This window comes from Taudactylus pleione, unplaced genomic scaffold (assembly GCF_031769625.1).
Source record: "Taudactylus pleione unplaced genomic scaffold, aTauple2 ptg000704l, whole genome shotgun sequence".
Lineage (NCBI taxonomy): Eukaryota > Metazoa > Chordata > Amphibia > Anura > Myobatrachidae > Taudactylus > Taudactylus pleione.
The window spans coordinates 529,279-549,377 of NW_028285106.1; the positions used below are offsets into that span (position 1 = coordinate 529,279).

A 20,099-nucleotide genomic window follows, 5' to 3' on the forward strand; every position below is an offset into this window, starting at 1 on the left:
GCTTCCGCCACTCTCTCCATGCGCACTATGAGAGAGACGTTATGATGTCTCTCCCATAGTTCCGAGGAGCAGCCGGGCGGACAGGACGGCGGCGGATGCAGGAGCGGGGATTAAGGTAAGTGGGTTTTTTTGTACAAGCGACACTACAGGGGCATTATATGGGGGCACTACTACAGGGGCATTATATGGGGGCACTACAGCAGGGGCATAACTATGGGGGCACTACTACAGGAGCATTATATGGGGGCACTACTACAGGGGCACTATATGGGGGCACTACTTCAGGGGCATAACTATGGGGGCACTGCTACAGGGGCATTATATGGAGGCACTACTATATGATTTCCTTCCTTTCAAATCAAGGGGGTAATGTCGGCGTATCTAAATATATTTTGGGGTAAAAGGTAAAAAAGTTCTCTGACCCCTGATCTAGCGCAATCCTCTAATGTCAGGTTCATTTCATATATTTTTTAATAAAGACCAGTGAGAAATTGCAATGCATTAACCAATCACCAACTCATTTCAGTATTATAATAATAATAATAATATAATAATAATAATAATTATTACCATTTCCTGTTATTACTTGTTCTGTGCGAACCAATAGAAAAACCACCCTAGGTGCAGAAGGTGCCATTATTACAGGGTAATGATAATCATCCCCCCCCCCAGCTGCAGTATTTAGTGCACACATTTTTTTTTTTATAAATAAAGTTTTTACTCACTGAATATTTCCTGCCTATGCCATCCTGAGACGGTGATAAGAAAAGAGGATTGCGAAGGACCTTGTACTGCCACAATCACTGTTTAATAGGCCCCTGCATGCTTTCACCAAAGAGCGCAACCATTTGTTAGATACGGAGAAACATAGAGAGATAGAAAAATTCTATCTTTAGTAAATAGAGGACCTGATTCAGACCCGCTCGCTAAGATGCGTTCGCTCGCAGTTGGCCGATTTTCGCATTGTGTGCATGCTTGAACCAGTGCAAGAGATCGGGAAGCGTTCGCTCGCTGCGCATAGACTGCTCAGCAGAGTGAGTAACAGGAGAAGCCATTTGTGGGTGGTGACAGGGGCTGGCTGCTAGCAACGGGGGAGTGGAGATGCGAACGCAGGCGTGCCTGAGCGTCTCAACGCCGTTTCAGAGGCGTGCATAATTACTAGGGGTGTGCACCGGCCACTTTTCGTGTTTTGTGTTTTGGTTTTGGATCTGGATCTTTCTTCGTGTTTTGGATCTGGATTGGTTTTGCCAAAACCACCCTTCCGTGTTTTGGGTTCTGGGTTTTGTGTTTTGGATCTGTATTTTTTTTTAAAAAAGCATAAAAACAGCTAAAATCACAGAATTTGTGGGTTTTTCTGCTCCTATGCTATTATTAACCTCAATAACCTTAATTTCCACTCATTTCCGGTCTATTCTGAACACCTCACACCTCACAATAGTGTTTTTATGCCCAAAAGGTTGCACCGAGGTAGCTGGATGACTATGCTAAGCGACACGAGTGGGCGGCACAAACACGTGGCCCATCTAGGAGTGACACTGCAGTGGCAGACAGGATGGCAGTTTGAAAAACTAAGCCCCAAACTGTACATAATGCAAATGCAAAGAAAAAAGAGGTGCAAGATGGAATTGTCCTTGGGCCCTCCCACCCACCCTTATGTTGTATAAACAGGACATACACACTTTAACAAACCAATCATTTCAGCGCCAGGGTCTGCCACACGACTGTGGCTGAAATGATTGGTTCGTTTGGGCCCCCACAAAACAAGCTGGCAATTAATCTGTCCCTGCACAAACTGGCTCTACGGAGGCAAGATGTCGTCCTCATCCTCCTCATCCACCGATTCCTCACCCTCTTCAGTGTTGTGTACATCCTCATCCTCAGAGAGTATTAACTCGTCCCCGCTGGAATCCACCACCACAGGTCCCTCTGTACGTTCTGGAGGCTGGTCTCCCTGGAAGAGTTGATAATTCATTTTTCTGAACATCATCTTCTCCACATTTTGTGGAAGCAACCTCCTACGCCTTTCGCTGACAAGGTTCCCAGCTGCACTAAACACTCTTTCGGAGTACACACTGGAGGGGGGGCAACTCAGGTAAAATAGAGCCAGTTTGTCAAGGGGCCTCCAAATTGCCTCTTTTTCCTGCCAGTACAGGTACGGACTGTCTGACATGCCTACTTGGATGCTGTCACCGATGTAATCCTACACCATTCTGTCAATGGTGACAGTATCATATGCAGTGACAGTAGACATGTCAGAAATTGTTGCCAGGTCCTTCAGTCCGGACCAGATGTCCAAACTTGGTCCTGCCTGCCCTGCATCACCGCCAGCGGGTTGCTTAGGATACCTAAGTTTTTTCCTGGCAGCCCCAGTTGCGGGAGAAAATGAAGAAGGAGCTGTTGACGTGTCACGTTCCGCTTCAGCTGACAGTATTTTCACCAGCAGGTCTTTGCACCTCTGCAGGCTTGTGTCGGCCGGAAAGAGAGACACCACATAGGCTTTAAACCTAGGATCGAGCACGGTGGCCAAAATGTAGTGGTCTGATTTCAACAGATTGACCACCCAGGAATCCTGGCAAAGCGAATGAAGGGCTTCAAGTCCCACATGCTGAGCAGAATCGCTCCGTCTTAGCTCCTCCTTCACTTTCTCCAGCTGCTTCTGCAAAAGCCTGATGAGGGGAATGACCTGACTCAAGCTGGCAGTGTCTGAACTGACTTCACGTGTGGCAAGTTCGAAGGGCTGGAGAACCTTGCACAACACGGAAATCATTCTCCACTGCGCTTGAGTCAGGTGCATACCCCCTCCTTTGCCTATGTCATAGGTGGATGTATAGGCTTGAATGGCATTTTGCTGCTCCTCCGTCCTCTGAAGCATATAGAGGGTTGAGTTCCACCGCGTCACAACCTCTTGCTTCAGGTGATGGCGGGGCAGGTTCAAGAGTGTTTGCTGGCGCTCCAGTCTTCGGCACGCAGTCGCTGAATGGCGAAAGTGGGCAGAAATTTTTCGGGCCACCCAAAGCGTCTCCTGCACGCCCCTGTCGCTTTTCAGAAAATTCTGCACCACCAAGTTTATTGTGTGAGCAAAACATGGGACGTGCTGGAATTTGCCCAGATGTAATGCCCGCACAATATTGGTGGCGTTGTCAAATATCACAAATCCCCAGGAGAGTGGGGTAAGCCACTGGGCGATGATTTCCCTCAGTTTCTCTAAGAGGTTGTCGGCGGGGTGCCTCTTACTGAAACCGGTGATACACAGCGTAGCCTGCCTTGGAACGAGCTGGCGTTTCTGAGATGCTGATACTGGTGACGCTGCTGCTGTTGCTGCGTAAGGTGATACATCTACCCAGTGGGCTGTCACAGTCATATAGTCCTTAGTCTGCCCTGTTCCACTTGTCCACATGTCCGTGGTTAAGTGGACATTGGGTCCAACTGCATTTTTCAGGACACTGAGGACACTTTTTCTGACGTTTCTGTACAGTCTCGGTATCGCCTGCCTAGTGAAGTGGAATCTAGACGGGATTTGGAACCGGGGACACACTACATCCATCAATTGTCTAAATCCCACTGTACTAATGGCGGATACCGGACGCACGTCTAACACCAACATAGCAGTCAAGGCCTCAGTTATACGTTTTGCTTCAGGATGACTGCTGTCGTACTTCATCCTCCTCGCTAAGGACTGTTGGAGGGTCAATTGTTTAGTAAAAGTAGTAGTGTTCTTACTTCCTCTCTGGGATGATGAACGACTCCCAGCAGCAGCAACAGCAGCAGCGGCAGCAGGAGGCGTAGCAATGCAGGATCCTCCGGAGGAATCCCGGATAGGAGAGTCAGCCATGCCAGTGACATGGCCTGCAGGACTACTTCCGATCCTGACTAAGGAGGAAATTGACGAGGAGGGAGTTGACGGTGTGGTTTGCAGGTGCTTGGATACAACAGTGTTACGTTCTGGGTTATTTGTGGACCCGGGGTGGTAGCAGGAGCGATCACAGAAGCAGATTTGTAAATAAAACTAGGATTTTTAATAAGTGCTCGAGTGGACATATAATGTGGCAGTAAATAAAAGTCCAGGAAAATATAAATGTGCACAAGAGTTCTGTGGTGGGAGCAAAAGGGTTAATGTCCAGGTAGAAACAATTAGAGCAGTCCAGCTGTGCAGGTAGTGAAACTGAAAATAAACAAGCCAGGTTTGCAGATAGTGAAACTGAAAATAAACAAGCCAGGTTTGCAGATAGTGAACTGAAGTGCAGGATGTCAGCAGGCTCAGGCACTCAGGTATGGGCAAGGGTGATGGAGGTAGCGGGGTAGTCCAGTGGGAACTAGGAGCTGACAGGCAGACTGGCAGACAGCGGATTCACAGGAACAGGAAAGCACAGAGAACTCCCTCTCAGCTAGGCTGAGATACACGTTGCACTGGCAAAGAAGGAAGGCACTGACCCTTCCTAAATACCCCATGCCGTGCTGTTACTGGCTGGAGGGAACATGTGACTCACCAGGATTGGCCAGCCACATCACATGGCCAGATGGCAAGATGGCAGCGCCCATGCCAAACGGAATGGAGATGCCGCCAGGCCTTACCAGCGCAGAGTGACAACAGGCCCGCACAACAACGCGTGCAGCCAAAGCCCCCCGCCAGACACCAGCTCCGCCACCAGACAGCCCGCGCCACAATGACCTCACAGGTAACACTCGCCTAGCGCCATGCTGAAATACCCTGGCCGTGACAGTACCCCCCCCTTTTGGGGAGGCCTCAGGACACTCACCAGGCTTCTCCGGATGGGCAGAATGGAATCTCCTGATGAGCGTGGGAGCGTGGACATCACGAGCATCGGTCCAGCAACGTTCCTCTGGACCGTAACCTTTCCAGTCCAGCAAATACTGTAGATGACCTCTGCGTAGATGAGAGTCCAAGATCTGGGCGACCTCAAACTCAACTCCTCTCTCCGTCTGGACTCGAGGAGAAGCAGGTAGAGCACTATGGAATTTATTCAGGACCAGGGGCTTCAATAAGGAAATATGGAAGGAATTAGGGATTTTTAGGTATGGGGGTAACTGTAGACGATAGGCCACTGGATTAATGACTTCTGTTATGGAGAAGGGACCGATGAAGCGTGGTGCAAATTTCATAGAAGGAACCCTCAGACGAAGATTCCGGGTGGATAACCAGACCTGGCTTCCAACTTGCATGTGTGGAACTATTCTACGCTTCTTATCGGCCTGGGTCTTATAGCGAGAGGATGCCTTCAACAAATCAGACCGTACTTGAGTCCAGATGGCAGCAAAATTCTGCACCGTGTCCTCCACGGCCGGAACATCGAAAACAGGCAGGCTTCGGAATTCGGGAACACGAGGATGAAGGCCATATACAACCTGAAATGGCATTTGGTTAGTTGACGAGTGGTAGGAAGCATTATGTGCAAACTCAGCCCACGGCAGCAAGGCAGCCCAATTGTCCTGGGAAGATGACATAAAAATTCTTAAGAAAGTCTCTAGATCTTGATTAACTCTCTCGGTGGAGCCGTTGCTTTGCGGATGGTAGGCCGTGGAAAAGTTTAACTTCACTTGAAGAACAGAACACAAAGCCCTCCAGAATTTTGCAGTAAACTGCACACCACGGTCAGAGACAATTTCAGCAGGAAGGCCGTGTAGACGAAATATGTGTTGGACAAACAACTGTGCCAGGTCAGGGGCAGAAGGTAACTTCTTCAACGGTATATAGTGGACCATCTTAGAAAATCGGTCTATTACAACCCAGATAGTGTTGAAACCTTGAGAGACTGGCAGGTCTGTGACGAAATCCATGGAGAGATGCGTCCATGGACGTGATGGAGTAGGTAATGGAAGCAATTCCCCAGCTGGAGCTTGTCGTGATGATTTATGCTGGGCACAGGAGGAGCAGGAAGAGATAAACTCCATTATGTCTGCCTTCATAGAAGGCCACCAATAGTGTCTTTTCAGGAACTCCAAGGTCTTCCGAGTGCCTGAGTGCCCTGCGAAGCGAGAGGAATGTGCCCAAGTGAGAAGCTGCTTCCTTAAGTCCGGGGCCACAAATGATTTTCCCGTAGGAGGCTGAAGTTGTAATGCGGCGAAAACTCTTGATTCCAAGACAGGGGTATTGCTTTGATTTTCAGATTGATCATCACAGAGGAGAGATCTCGATAGGGCATCAGCCTTCTGATTAAGTGCTCCAGACCGAAAGGTCAGGGTGAACTGAAACCTGGCAAAGAATATTGCCCAGCGGGCCAAACGAGGACTCACACATTGGAGGTTTTTGAGAAATAGGAGATTTCTATGGTCCGTAAATACAGTAAATGGAAACTTGGTGCCTTCTAGCACATATCTCCATTCTTTCAACGCCAACTTTACAGCTAGTAGTTCTTGCTCACCTATGGCGTAGTTCCTTTCGGCAGGAGAGAATTTTTTAGAAAAGAACCCACACGGATGGACTCGGTTGTCCTCATAACGTTGAGACAAGACTGCTCCCACAGCTTCAGATGATGCATCTACTTCCAACAAAAAAGGCCTGTCCAGATCTGGTTGTCGAAGGACTGGTGCTGAGATGAAGGCCTGTTTTAGAAGATGAAAGGCAGACTCTGCCTCAGGTGACCATTGGGCAGGATTAGCACCTTTGCGGGTCAAGGCTGTAATGGGAGCCAGCAGTGTAGAAAATCCCTTAATGAAGCGTCTATAATAATTGGCGAAGCCCAACAATCTCTGGATGGCCTTCAGTGTCTGAGGTTGGGTCCAATCCAGAATTGCTTGTACCTTCTTGGGGTCCATTTCTAAACTGGACCCAGATATTACATAGCCGAGAAAAGGTACACTGGGCACTCCAAAGACGCACTTCTCCAGTTTGCAGTAAAGGTGGTTTTCTCTCAAACGGGTCAGGACCTCCTTAACATGTTCTTGATGTTTAGCCACAGAGGGTGAAAAAATCAGTATGTCATCCAGATAGACAACAACCGAAACATATAACAGATCCCGGAAAATCTCATTAACGAAACTTTGAAAGACAGCAGGGGCGTTACATAATCCAAAAGGCATTACTAAATACTCGAAATGTCCATCTCTGGTATTAAAAGCGGTCTTCCATTCATCGCCAGCTCGGATACAAATGAGGTTGTAAGCCCCTCTTAGATCTAATTTAGAAAAAATGACAGAGCACTTGACCCTATCAAACAACTCAGTAATCAGGGGAAGAGGGTATCGATTTTTTACAGTAATGTCATTAAGGCCTCGATAATCGATACATGGTCTTAGACCACCGTCCTTCTTGCCAACGAAGAAATACCCAGCTCCGGCAGGTGAAGTAGAGGGGCGGATGAACCCCTTTGCCAGGTTGTCCCGGATGTACTCGGTCATGGCAAGGACAGCGGATAGGTACGACCACGAGGTGGCATCTTATCAGGTATCAATTCAATTGGACAGTCCCACTCCCTATGAGGGGGTAAGATATTTGCTTGTTGTTCAGAAAAAACGTCGGCAAACATCTGATATTCCTTGGGAATGGCAGAAGAAACTAATGAAACTGTCTTTCTCACAAGTCGAATTTTTGGAAGACAGGATTTCTGACAGTCCATACCCCATGACAGAATCTGCATAGAACTCCAATCAATCCTGGGATTATGTTTACGTAACCAGGGTAGACCAAGAACAATTTCTTGAGAGGCCTCTGATATCACCAGGAATTTTAAGGACTCAGAATGAAGTGCCCCAATTCGGACCAATACAGGTTGAGTCTCTTTGGTGACTATCCCGTTAGTCAGAGGGCGTCCGTCTATCGAGGTCAGAGAGATAGCATGGTTGAGAGTCAAACAAGGTATCTGAAATTTATCAATGAAACTAGACGTTATGAAATTTCCGGCTGCTCCTGAGTCGATTAGAGCAGTAGCAAAGACAGGTTTGGGTTTAAGATCCAAGGCTAGGGTAATCGTGAAATCTTTAATTTTTGGAGACGGGTTCATAACTCCTAACTTGATGTCTCCAGGGTCAGTTAGGATTTGGCATTTCCCAGTTTACGGGGACAGGAGATCAGCAGGTGACCAGACTCTCCGCAGTACAGACAGAGGTTCTTTTGCATTCTTCTCTGTCGTTCTTCTTTGGAGAGGTGTGTATGATTCACCTGCATAGGCTCCTCTTCAGTGGAAGAAGGAATGGGACGGGTAGAAATGGAGGGGGTAAATGACCTTTGCCGGTCAGTTCTGTTTTTTTCAGCCTGACGTTCCCTGAAGCGTAGGTCAACTTTGATACACAATGAAATCATGTCGTTCAGATTAGTAGGAAGCTCTCGAGTGACTAGATCATCCTTTAGTCGGTCTGACAACCCATGCCAGAAGGCCGAGGTGAGGGCTTCCTCATTCCATTTGAGCTCTGATGCTAAAATTTGAAATTGCACGGCATATTGACTGACAGGACGGACCCCTTGCCTCAGTGTCATGATGTTTGATGATGCTGATACAGTACGCCCAGGTTCATCGAAAATCCTCCTGAAGGATGACACAAAGCCTGCGTAATTATCCAGCAGTGGATCTGAGCGCTCCCAGAGTGGGGAAGCCCATTCCAAGGCCTGGTCGGATAACAGAGAGACTATATAAGCCACTTTAGTTCTTGCAGTTGGAAAGTTGTCAGGCTGCAGGGTAAAATGTATGTCACACTGATTTAGGAATCCTCGGCAGAGTTTAGGATTGGCGTCAAATTTATTTGGTAAAGGAAGACGTAAGCGGGGAGGTGATCTGCCTCCTGTATTCCCAGACGCTGATGCGGATGTAGTTGCTGGTATTTCAGGGGTAGAAAAGGAAGTTTGCAAACTATCCTGTCGCTTGGACATCTCTTGCAGAAATTTAGCCATCTGATGCTGCATGTTTTCCAGATTTTCTAATCGACCAGAAATGCACCTGAACAAATCCACTCCTGACTCCTGATCCGTGGCCGGCTCCATGGGGCCAGTGCAAACTGTTACGTTCTGGGTTATTTGTGGACCCGGGGTGGTAGCAGGAGTGATCACAGAAGCAGATTTGTAAATAAAACTAGGATTTTTAATAAGTGCTCGAGTGGACATATAATGTGGCAGTAAATAAAAGTCCAGGAAAATATAAATGTGCACAAGAGTTCTGTGGTGGGAGCAAAAGGGTTAATGTCCAGGTAGAAACAATTAGAGCAGTCCAGCTGTGCAGGTAGTGAAACTGAAAATAAACAAGCCAGGTTTGCAGATAGTGAAACTGAAAATAAACAAGCCAGGTTTGCAGATAGTGAACTGAAGTGCAGGATGTCAGCAGGCTCAGGCACTCAGGTATGGGCAAGGGTGATGGAGGTAGCGGGGTAGTCCAGTGGGAACTAGGAGCTGACAGGCAGACTGGCAGACAGCGGATTCACAGGAACAGGAAAGCACAGAGAACTCCCTCTCAGCTAGGCTGAGATACACATTGCACTGGCAAAGAAGGAAGGCACTGACCCTTCCTAAATACCCCATGCCGTGCTGTTACTGGCTGGAGGGAACATGTGACTCACCAGGATTGGCCAGCCACATCACATGGCCAGATGGCAAGATGGCAGCGCCCATGCCAAACGGAATGGAGATGCCGCCAGGCCTTACCAGCGCAGAGTGACAACAGGCCCGCACAACAACGCGTGCAGCCAAAGCCCCCCGCCAGACACCAGCTCCGCCACCAGACAGCCCGCGCCACAATGACCTCACAGGTAACACTTGCCTAGCGCCATGCTGAAATACCCTGGCCGTGACAGTACCCCCCCCTTTTGGGGTGGCCTCAGGACACTCACCAGGCTTCTCCGGATGGGCAGAATGGAATCTCCTGATGAGCGTGGGAGCGTGGACATCACGAGCATCGGTCCAGCAATGTTCCTCTGGACCGTAACCTTTCCAGTCCAGCAAATACTGTAGATGACCTCTGCGTAGACGAGAGTCCAAGATCTGGGCGACCTCAAACTCAACTCCTCTCTCCGTCTGGACTCGAGGAGAAGCAGGTAGAGCACTATGGAATTTATTCAGGACCAGGGGCTTCAATAAGGAAATATGGAAGGAATTAGGGATTTTTAGGTATGGGGGTAACTGTAGACGATAGGCCACTGGATTAATGACTTCTGTTATGGAGAAGGGACCGATGAAGCGTGGTGCAAATTTCATAGAAGGAACCCTCAGACGAAGATTCCGGGTGGATAACCAGACCTGGCTTCCAACTTGCATGTGTGGAACTATTCTACGCTTCTTATCGGCCTGGGTCTTATAGCGAGAGGATGCCTTCAACAAATCAGACCGTACTTGAGTCCAGATGGCAGCAAAATTCCGCACCGTGTCCTCCACGGCCGGAACATCGAAAACAGGCAGGCTTCGGAATTCGGGAACACGAGGATGAAGGCCATATACAACCTGAAATGGCGTTTGGTTAGTTGACGAGTGGTAGGAAGCATTATGTGCAAACTCAGCCCACGGCAGCAAGGCAGCCCAATTGTCCTGGGAAGATGACATAAAAATTCTTAAGAAAGTCTCTAGATCTTGATTAACTCTCTCGGTGGAGCCGTTGCTTTGCGGATGGTAGGCCGTGGAAAAGTTTAACTTCACTTGAAGAACAGAACACAAAGCCCTCCAGAATTTTGCAGTAAACTGCACACCACGGTCAGAGACAATTTCAGCAGGAAGGCCGTGTAGACGAAATATGTGTTGGACAAACAACTGTGCCAGGTCAGGGGCAGAAGGTAACTTCTTCAACGGTATATAGTGGACCATCTTAGAAAATCGGTCTATTACAACCCAGATAGTGTTGAAACCTTGAGAGACTGGCAGGTCTGTGACGAAATCCATGGAGAGATGCGTCCATGGACGTGATGGAGTAGGTAATGGAAGCAATTCCCCAGCTGGAGCTTGTCGTGATGATTTATGCTGGGCACAGGAGGAGCAGGAAGAGATAAACTCCATTATGTCTGCCTTCATAGAAGGCCACCAATAGTGTCTTTTCAGGAACTCCAAGGTCTTCCGAGTGCCTGAGTGCCCTGCGAAGCGAGAGGAATGTGCCCAAGTGAGAAGCTGCTTCCTTAAGTCCGGGGCCACAAATGATTTTCCCGTAGGAGGCTGAAGTTGTAATGCGGCGAAAACTCTTGATTCCAAGACAGGGGTATTGCTTTGATTTTCAGATTGATCATCACAGAGGAGAGATCTCGATAGGGCATCAGCCTTCTGATTAAGTGCTCCAGACCGAAAGGTCAGGGTGAACTGAAACCTGGCAAAGAATATTGCCCAGCGGGCCAAACGAGGACTCACACATTGGAGGTTTTTGAGAAATAGGAGATTTCTATGGTCCGTAAATACAGTAAATGGAAACTTGGCGCCTTCTAGCACATATCTCCATTCTTTCAACGCCAACTTTACAGCTAGTAGTTCTTGCTCACCTATGGCGTAGTTCCTTTCGGCAGGAGAGAATTTTTTAGAAAAGAACCCACACGGATGGACTCGGTTGTCCTCATAACGTTGAGACAAGACTGCTCCCACAGCTTCAGATGATGCATCTACTTCCAACAAAAAAGGCCTGTCCAGATCTGGTTGTCGAAGGACTGGTGCTGAGATGAAGGCCTGTTTTAGAAGATGAAAGGCAGACTCTGCCTCAGGTGACCATTGGGCAGGATTAGCACCTTTGCGGGTCAAGGCTGTAATGGGAGCCAGCAGTGTAGAAAATCCCTTAATGAAGCGTCTATAATAATTGGCGAAGCCCAACAATCTCTGGATGGCCTTCAGTGTCTGAGGTCGGGTCCAATCCAGAATTGCTTGTACCTTCTTGGGGTCCATTTCTAAACTGGAGCCAGATATTACATAGCCGAGAAAAGGTACACTGGGCACTCCAAAGACGCACTTCTCCAGTTTGCAGTAAAGGTGGTTTTCTCTCAAACGGGTCAGGACCTCCTTAACATGTGCTTGATGTTTAGCCACAGAGGGTGAAAAAATCAGTATGTCATCCAGATAGACAACAACCGAAACATATAACAGATCCCGGAAAATCTCATTAACGAAACTTTGAAAGACAGCAGGGGCGTTACATAATCCAAAAGGCATTACTAAATACTCGAAATGTCCATCTCTGGTATTAAAAGCGGTCTTCCATTCATCGCCAGCTCGGATACAAATGAGGTTGTAAGCCCCTCTTAGATCTAATTTAGAAAAAATGACAGAGCCCTTGACCCTATCAAACAACTCAGTAATCAGGGGAAGAGGGTATCGATTTTTTACAGTAATGTCATTAAGGCCTCGATAATCGATACATGGTCTTAGACCACCGTCCTTCTTGCCAACGAAGAAAAACCCAGCTCCGGCAGGTGAAGTAGAGGGGCGGATGAACCCCTTTGCCAGGTTGTCCCGGATATACTCGGTCATGGCTTGAGTCTCAGGCAAGGACAGCGGATAGGTACGACCACGAGGTGGCATCTTATCAGGTATCAATTCAATTGGACAGTCCCACTCCCTATGAGGGGGTAAGATATTTGCTTGTTGTTCAGAAAAAACGTCGGCAAACATCTGATATTCCTTGGGAATGGCAGAAGAAACTAATGAAACTGTCTTTCTCACAAGTCGAATTTTTGGAAGACAGGATTTCTGACAGTCCATACCCCATGACAGAATCTGCATAGAACTCCAATCAATCCTGGGATTATGTTTACGTAACCAGGGTAGACCAAGAACAATTTCTTGAGAGGCCTCTGATATCACCAGGAATTTTAAGGACTCAGAATGAAGTGCCCCAATTCGGACCAATACAGGTTGAGTCTCTTTGGTGACTATCCCGTTAGTCAGAGGGCGTCCGTCTATCGAGGTCAGAGAGATAGCATGGTTGAGAGTCAAACAAGGTATCTGAAATTTATCAATGAAACTAGACGTTATGAAATTTCCGGCTGCTCCTGAGTCGATTAGAGCAGTAGCAAAGACAGGTTTGGGTTTAAGATCCAAGGCTAGGGTAATCGTGAAATCTTTAATTTTTGGAGACGGGTTCATAACTCCTAACTTGATGTCTCCAGGGTCAGTTAGGATTTGGCATTTCCTGGTTTACGGGGACAGGAGATCAGCAGGTGACCAGACTCTCCGCAGTACAGACAGAGGTTCTTTTGCATTCTTCTCTGTCGTTCTTCTTTGGAGAGGTGTGTATGATTCACCTGCATAGGCTCCTCTTCAGTGGAAGAAGGAATGGGACGGGTAGAAATGGAGGGGGTAAATGACCTTTGCCGGTCAGTTCTGTTTTTTTCAGCCTGACGTTCCCTGAAGCGTAGGTCAACTTTGATACACAATGAAATCATGTCGTTCAGATTAGTAGGAAGCTCTCGAGTGACTAGATCATCCTTTAGTCGGTCTGACAACCCATGCCAGAAGGCCGAGGTGAGGGCTTCCTCATTCCATTTGAGCTCTGATGCTAAAATTTGAAATTGCACGGCATATTGACTGACAGGACGGACCCCTTGCCTCAGTGTCATGATGTTTGATGATGCTGATACAGTATGCCCAGGTTCATCGAAAATCCTCCTGAAGGATGACACAAAGCCTGCGTAATTATCCAGCAGTGGATCTGAGCGCTCCCAGAGTGGGGAAGCCCATTCCAAGGCCTGGCCGGATAACAGAGAGACTATATAAGCCACTTTAGTTCTTGCAGTTGGAAAGTTGTCAGGCTGCAGGGTAAAATGTATGTCACACTGATTTAGGAATCCTCGGCAGAGTTTAGGATTGCCGTCAAATTTATTTGGTAAAGGAAGACGTAAGCGGGGAGGTGATCTGCCTCCTGTATTCCCAGACGCTGATGCGGATGTAGTTGCTGGTATTTCAGGGGTAGAAAAGGAAGTTTGCAAACTATCCTGTCGCTTGGACATCTCTTGCAGAAATTTAGCCATCTGATGCTGCATGTTTTCCAGATTTTCTAATCGACCAGAAATGCACCTGAACAAATCCACTCCTGACTCCTGATCCGTGGCCGGCTCCATGGGGCCAGTGCAAACTGTTACGTTCTGGGTTATTTGTGGACCCGGGGTGGTAGCAGGAGTGATCACAGAAGCAGATTTGTAAATAAAACTAGGATTTTTAATAAGTGCTCGAGTGGACATATAATGTGGCAGTAAATAAAAGTCCAGGAAAATATAAATGTGCACAAGAGTTCTGTGGTGGGAGCAAAAGGGTTAATGTCCAGGTAGAAACAATTAGAGCAGTCCAGCTGTGCAGGTAGTGAAACTGAAAATAAACAAGCCAGGTTTGCAGATAGTGAAACTGAAAATAAACAAGCCAGGTTTGCAGATAGTGAACTGAAGTGCAGGATGTCAGCAGGCTCAGGCACTCAGGTATGGGCAAGGGTGATGGAGGTAGCGGGGTAGTCCAGTGGGAACTAGGAGCTGACAGGCAGACTGGCAGACAGCGGATTCACAGGAACAGGAAAGCACAGAGAACTCCCTCTCAGCTAGGCTGAGATACACATTGCACTGGCAAAGAAGGAAGGCACTGACCCTTCCTAAATACCCCATGCCGTGCTGTTACTGGCTGGAGGGAACATGTGACTCACCAGGATTGGCCAGCCACATCACATGGCCAGATGGCAAGATGGCAGCGCCCATGCCAAACGGAATGGAGATGCCGCCAGGCCTTACCAGCGCAGAGTGACAACAGGCCCGCACAACAACGCGAGCAGCCAAAGCCCCCCGCCAGACACCAGCTCCGCCACCAGACAGCCCGCGCCACAATGACCTCACAGGTAACACTTGCCTAGCGCCATGCTGAAATACCCTGGCCGTGACAGTACCCCCCCCTTTTGGGGTGGCCTCAGGACACTCACCAGGCTTCTCCGGATGGGCAGAATGGAATCTCCTGATGAGCGTGGGAGCGTGGACATCACGAGCATCGGTCCAGCAATGTTCCTCTGGACCGTAACCTTTCCAGTCCAGCAAATACTGTAGATGACCTCTGCGTAGACGAGAGTCCAAGATCTGGGCGACCTCAAACTCAACTCCTCTCTCCGTCTGGACTCGAGGAGAAGCAGGTAGAGCACTATGGAATTTATTCAGGACCAGGGGCTTCAATAAGGAAATATGGAAGGAATTAGGGATTTTTAGGTATGGGGGTAACTGTAGACGATAGGCCACTGGATTAATGACTTCTGTTATGGAGAAGGGACCGATGAAGCGTGGTGCAAATTTCATAGAAGGAACCCTCAGACGAAGATTCCGGGTGGATAACCAGACCTGGCTTCCAACTTGCATGTGTGGAACTATTCTACGCTTCTTATCGGCCTGGGTCTTATAGCGAGAGGATGCCTTCAACAAATCAGACCGTACTTGAGTCCAGATGGCAGCAAAATTCCGCACCGTGTCCTCCACGGCCGGAACATCGAAAACAGGCAGGCTTCGGAATTCGGGAACACGAGGATGAAGGCCATATACAACCTGAAATGGCGTTTGGTTAGTTGACGAGTGGTAGGAAGCATTATGTGCAAACTCAGCCCACGGCAGCAAGGCAGCCCAATTGTCCTGGGAAGATGACATAAAAATTCTTAAGAAAGTCTCTAGATCTTGATTAACTCTCTCGGTGGAGCCGTTGCTTTGCGGATGGTAGGCCGTGGAAAAGTTTAACTTCACTTGAAGAACAGAACACAAAGCCCTCCAGAATTTTGCAGTAAACTGCACACCACGGTCAGAGACAATTTCAGCAGGAAGGCCGTGTAGACGAAATATGTGTTGGACAAACAACTGTGCCAGGTCAGGGGCAGAAGGTAACTTCTTCAACGGTATATAGTGGACCATCTTAGAAAATCGGTCTATTACAACCCAGATAGTGTTGAAACCTTGAGAGACTGGCAGGTCTGTGACGAAATCCATGGAGAGATGCGTCCATGGACGTGATGGAGTAGGTAATGGAAGCAATTCCCCAGCTGGAGCTTGTCGTGATGATTTATGCTGGGCACAGGAGGAGCAGGAAGAGATAAACTCCATTATGTCTGCCTTCATAGAAGGCCACCAATAGTGTCTTTTCAGGAACTCCAAGGTCTTCCGAGTGCCTGAGTGCCCTGCGAAGCGAGAGGAATGTGCCCAAGTGAGAAGCTGCTTCCTTAAGTCCGGGGCCACAAATGATTTTCCCGTAGGAGGCTGAAGTTGTAATGCGGCGAAAACTCTTGATTCCAAGACAGGGGTATTGCTTTGATTTTCAGATTGATCATCACAGAGGAGAGATCTCGATAGGGCATCAGCCTTCTGATTAAGTGCTCCAGACCGAAAGGTCAGGGTGAACTGAAACCTGGCAAAGAATATTGCCCAGCGGGCCAAACGAGGACTCACACATTGGAGGTTTTTGAGAAATAGGAGATTTCTATGGTCCGTAAATACAGTAAATGGAAACTTGGCGCCTTCTAGCACATATCTCCATTCTTTCAACGCCAACTTTACAGCTAGTAGTTCTTGCTCACCTATGGCGTAGTTCCTTTCGGCAGGAGAGAATTTTTTAGAAAAGAACCCACACGGATGGACTCGGTTGTCCTCATAACGTTGAGACAAGACTGCTCCCACAGCTTCAGATGATGCATCTACTTCCAACAAAAAAGGCCTGTCCAGATCTGGTTGTCGAAGGACTGGTGCTGAGATGAAGGCCTGTTTTAGAAGATGAAAGGCAGACTCTGCCTCAGGTGACCATTGGGCAGGATTAGCACCTTTGCGGGTCAAGGCTGTAATGGGAGCCAGCAGTGTAGAAAATCCCTTAATGAAGCGTCTATAATAATTGGCGAAGCCCAACAATCTCTGGATGGCCTTCAGTGTCTGAGGTCGGGTCCAATCCAGAATTGCTTGTACCTTCTTGGGGTCCATTTCTAAACTGGAGCCAGATATTACATAGCCGAGAAAAGGTACACTGGGCACTCCAAAGACGCACTTCTCCAGTTTGCAGTAAAGGTGGTTTTCTCTCAAACGGGTCAGGACCTCCTTAACATGTTCTTGATGTTTAGCCACAGAGGGTGAAAAAATCAGTATGTCATCCAGATAGACAACAACCGAAACATATAACAGATCCCGGAAAATCTCATTAACGAAACTTTGAAAGACAGCAGGGGCGTTACATAATCCAAAAGGCATTACTAAATACTCGAAATGTCCATCTCTGGTATTAAAAGCGGTCTTCCATTCATCGCCAGCTCGGATACAAATGAGGTTGTAAGCCCCTCTTAGATCTAATTTAGAAAAAATGACAGAGCCCTTGACCCTATCAAACAACTCAGTAATCAGGGGAAGAGGGTATCGATTTTTTACAGTAATGTCATTAAGGCCTCGATAATCGATACATGGTCTTAGACCACCGTCCTTCTTGCCAACGAAGAAAAACCCAGCTCCGGCAGGTGAAGTAGAGGGGCGGATGAACCCCTTTGCCAGGTTGTCCCGGATATACTCGGTCATGGCTTGAGTCTCAGGCAAGGACAGCGGATAGGTACGACCACGAGGTGGCATCTTATCAGGTATCAATTCAATTGGACAGTCCCACTCCCTATGAGGGGGTAAGATATTTGCTTGTTGTTCAGAAAAAACGTCGGCAAACATCTGATATTCCTTGGGAATGGCAGAAGAAACTAATGAAACTGTCTTTCTCACAAGTCGAATTTTTGGAAGACAGGATTTCTGACAGTCCATACCCCATGACAGAATCTGCATAGAACTCCAATCAATCCTGGGATTATGTTTACGTAACCAGGGTAGACCAAGAACAATTTCTTGAGAGGCCTCTGATATCACCAGGAATTTTAAGGACTCAGAATGAAGTGCCCCAATTCGGACCAATACAGGTTGAGTCTCTTTGGTGACTATCCCGTTAGTCAGAGGGCGTCCGTCTATCAAGGTCAGAGAGATAGCATGGTTGAGAGTCAAACAAGGTATCTGAAATTTATCAATGAAACTAGACGTTATGAAATTTCCGGCTGCTCCTGAGTCGATTAGAGCAGTAGCAAAGACAGGTTTGGGTTTAAGATCCAAGGCTAGGGTAATCGTGAAATCTTTAATTTTTGGAGACGGGTTCATAACTCCTAACTTGATGTCTCCAGGGTCAGTTAGGATTTGGCATTTCCTGGTTTACGGGGACAGGAGATCAGCAGGTGACCAGACTCTCCGCAGTACAGACAGAGGTTCTTTTGCATTCTTCTCTGTCGTTCTTCTTTGGAGAGGTGTGTATGATTCACCTGCATAGGCTCCTCTTCAGTGGAAGAAGGAATGGGACGGGTAGAAATGGAGGGGGTAAATGACCTTTGCCGGTCAGTTCTGTTTTTTTCAGCCTGACGTTCCCTGAAGCGTAGGTCAACTTTGATACACAATGAAATCATGTCGTTCAGATTAGTAGGAAGCTCTCGAGTGACTAGATCATCCTTTAGTCGGTCTGACAACTCATGCCAGAAGGCCGAGGTGAGGGCTTCCTCATTCCATTTGAGCTCTGATGCTAAAATTTGAAATTGCACGGCATATTGACTGACAGGACGGACCCCTTGCCTCAGTGTCATGATGTTTGATGATGCTGATACAGTATGCCCAGGTTCATCGAAAATCCTCCTGAAGGATGACACAAAGCCTGCGTAATTATCCAGCAGTGGATCTGAGCGCTCCCAGAGTGGGGAAGCCCATTCCAAGGCCTGGCCGGATAACAGAGAGACTATATAAGCCACTTTAGTTCTTGCAGTTGGAAAGTTGTCAGGCTGCAGGGTAAAATGTATGTCACACTGATTTAGGAATCCTCGGCAGAGTTTAGGATTGCCGTCAAATTTATTTGGTAAAGGAAGACGTAAGCGGGGAGGTGATCTGCCTCCTGTATTCCCAGACGCTGATGCGGATGTAGTTGCTGGTATTTCAGGGGTAGAAAAGGAAGTTTGCAAACTATCCTGTCGCTTGGACATCTCTTGCAGAAATTTAGCCATCTGATGCTGCATGTTTTCCAGATTTTCTAATCGACCAGAAATGCACCTGAACAAATCCACTCCTGACTCCTGATCCGTGGCCGGCTCCATGGGGCCAGTGCAAACTGTTACGTTCTGGGTTATTTGTGGACCCGGGGTGGTAGCAGGAGCGATCACAGAAGCAGATTTGTAAATAAAACTAGGATTTTTAATAAGTGCTCGAGTGGACATATAATGTGGCAGTAAATAAAAGTCCAGGAAAATATAAATGTGCACAAGAGTTCTGTGGTGGGAGTAAAAGGGTTAATGTCCAGGTAGAAACAATTAGAGCAGTCCAGCTGTGCAGGTAGTGAAACTGAAAATAAACAAGCCAGGTTTGCAGATAGTGAAACTGAAAATAAACAAGCCAGGTTTGCAGATAGTGAACTGAAGTGCAGGATGTCAGCAGGCTCAGGCACTCAGGTATGGGCAAGGATGATGGAGGTAGCGGGGTAGTCCAGTGGGAACTAGGAGCTGACAGGCAGACTGGCAGACAGCGGATTCACAGGAACAGGAAAGCACAGAGAACTCCCTCTCAGCTAGGCTGAGATACACGTTGCACTGGCAAAGAAGGAAGGCACTGACCCTTCCTAAATACCCCATGCCGTGCTGTTACTGGCTGGAGGGAACATGTGACTCACCAGGATTGGCCAGCCTCATCACATGGCCAGATGGCAAGATGGCAGCGCCCATGCCAAACGGAATGGAGACGCCGCCAGGCCTTACCAGCGCAGAGTGACAACAGGCCCGCACAACAACGCGTGCAGCCAAAGCCCCCCGCCAGACACCAGCTCCGCCACCAGACAGCCCGCGCCACAATGACCTCACAGGTAACACTCGCCTAGCGCCATGCTGAAATACCCTGGCTGTGACAAACAGGACAACAGGATTTAGGTGTCCCTGGACTGCTTACGGTCTTAGCCAAAGTTTCTGAACTTGACAGTAACTTTTTATGAACGCCGCAGCAGGTGTCGTATAAGGGAGGATGTTCCTAGGTGGTTAACGTCCCTACCCCTACTTATTTCACCTTTACATATGGTACATATGGCAAGACAGTTGTTGTACGGATTTGGATAGAAATATTGCCAGACCAAAGAGGTGGAATGTTTGGTCTTCTGCCCAGGCATGAGCGTGATGGGCTTTTTCATCCCACGGATAACAACTGTCTCCCCCGGAGCCTGATTT

General features: G+C 47.9%; 1 protein-coding gene across 1 annotated transcript in view; it reads right to left on the bottom strand.

The window, feature by feature from the left end:
• LOC148477622 (interferon-induced GTP-binding protein Mx3-like) overlaps positions 1-20,099 on the bottom strand; it is a 123,788-nt gene that overhangs the window by 39,698 nt on the left and 63,991 nt on the right. The window lies entirely within an intron of this gene.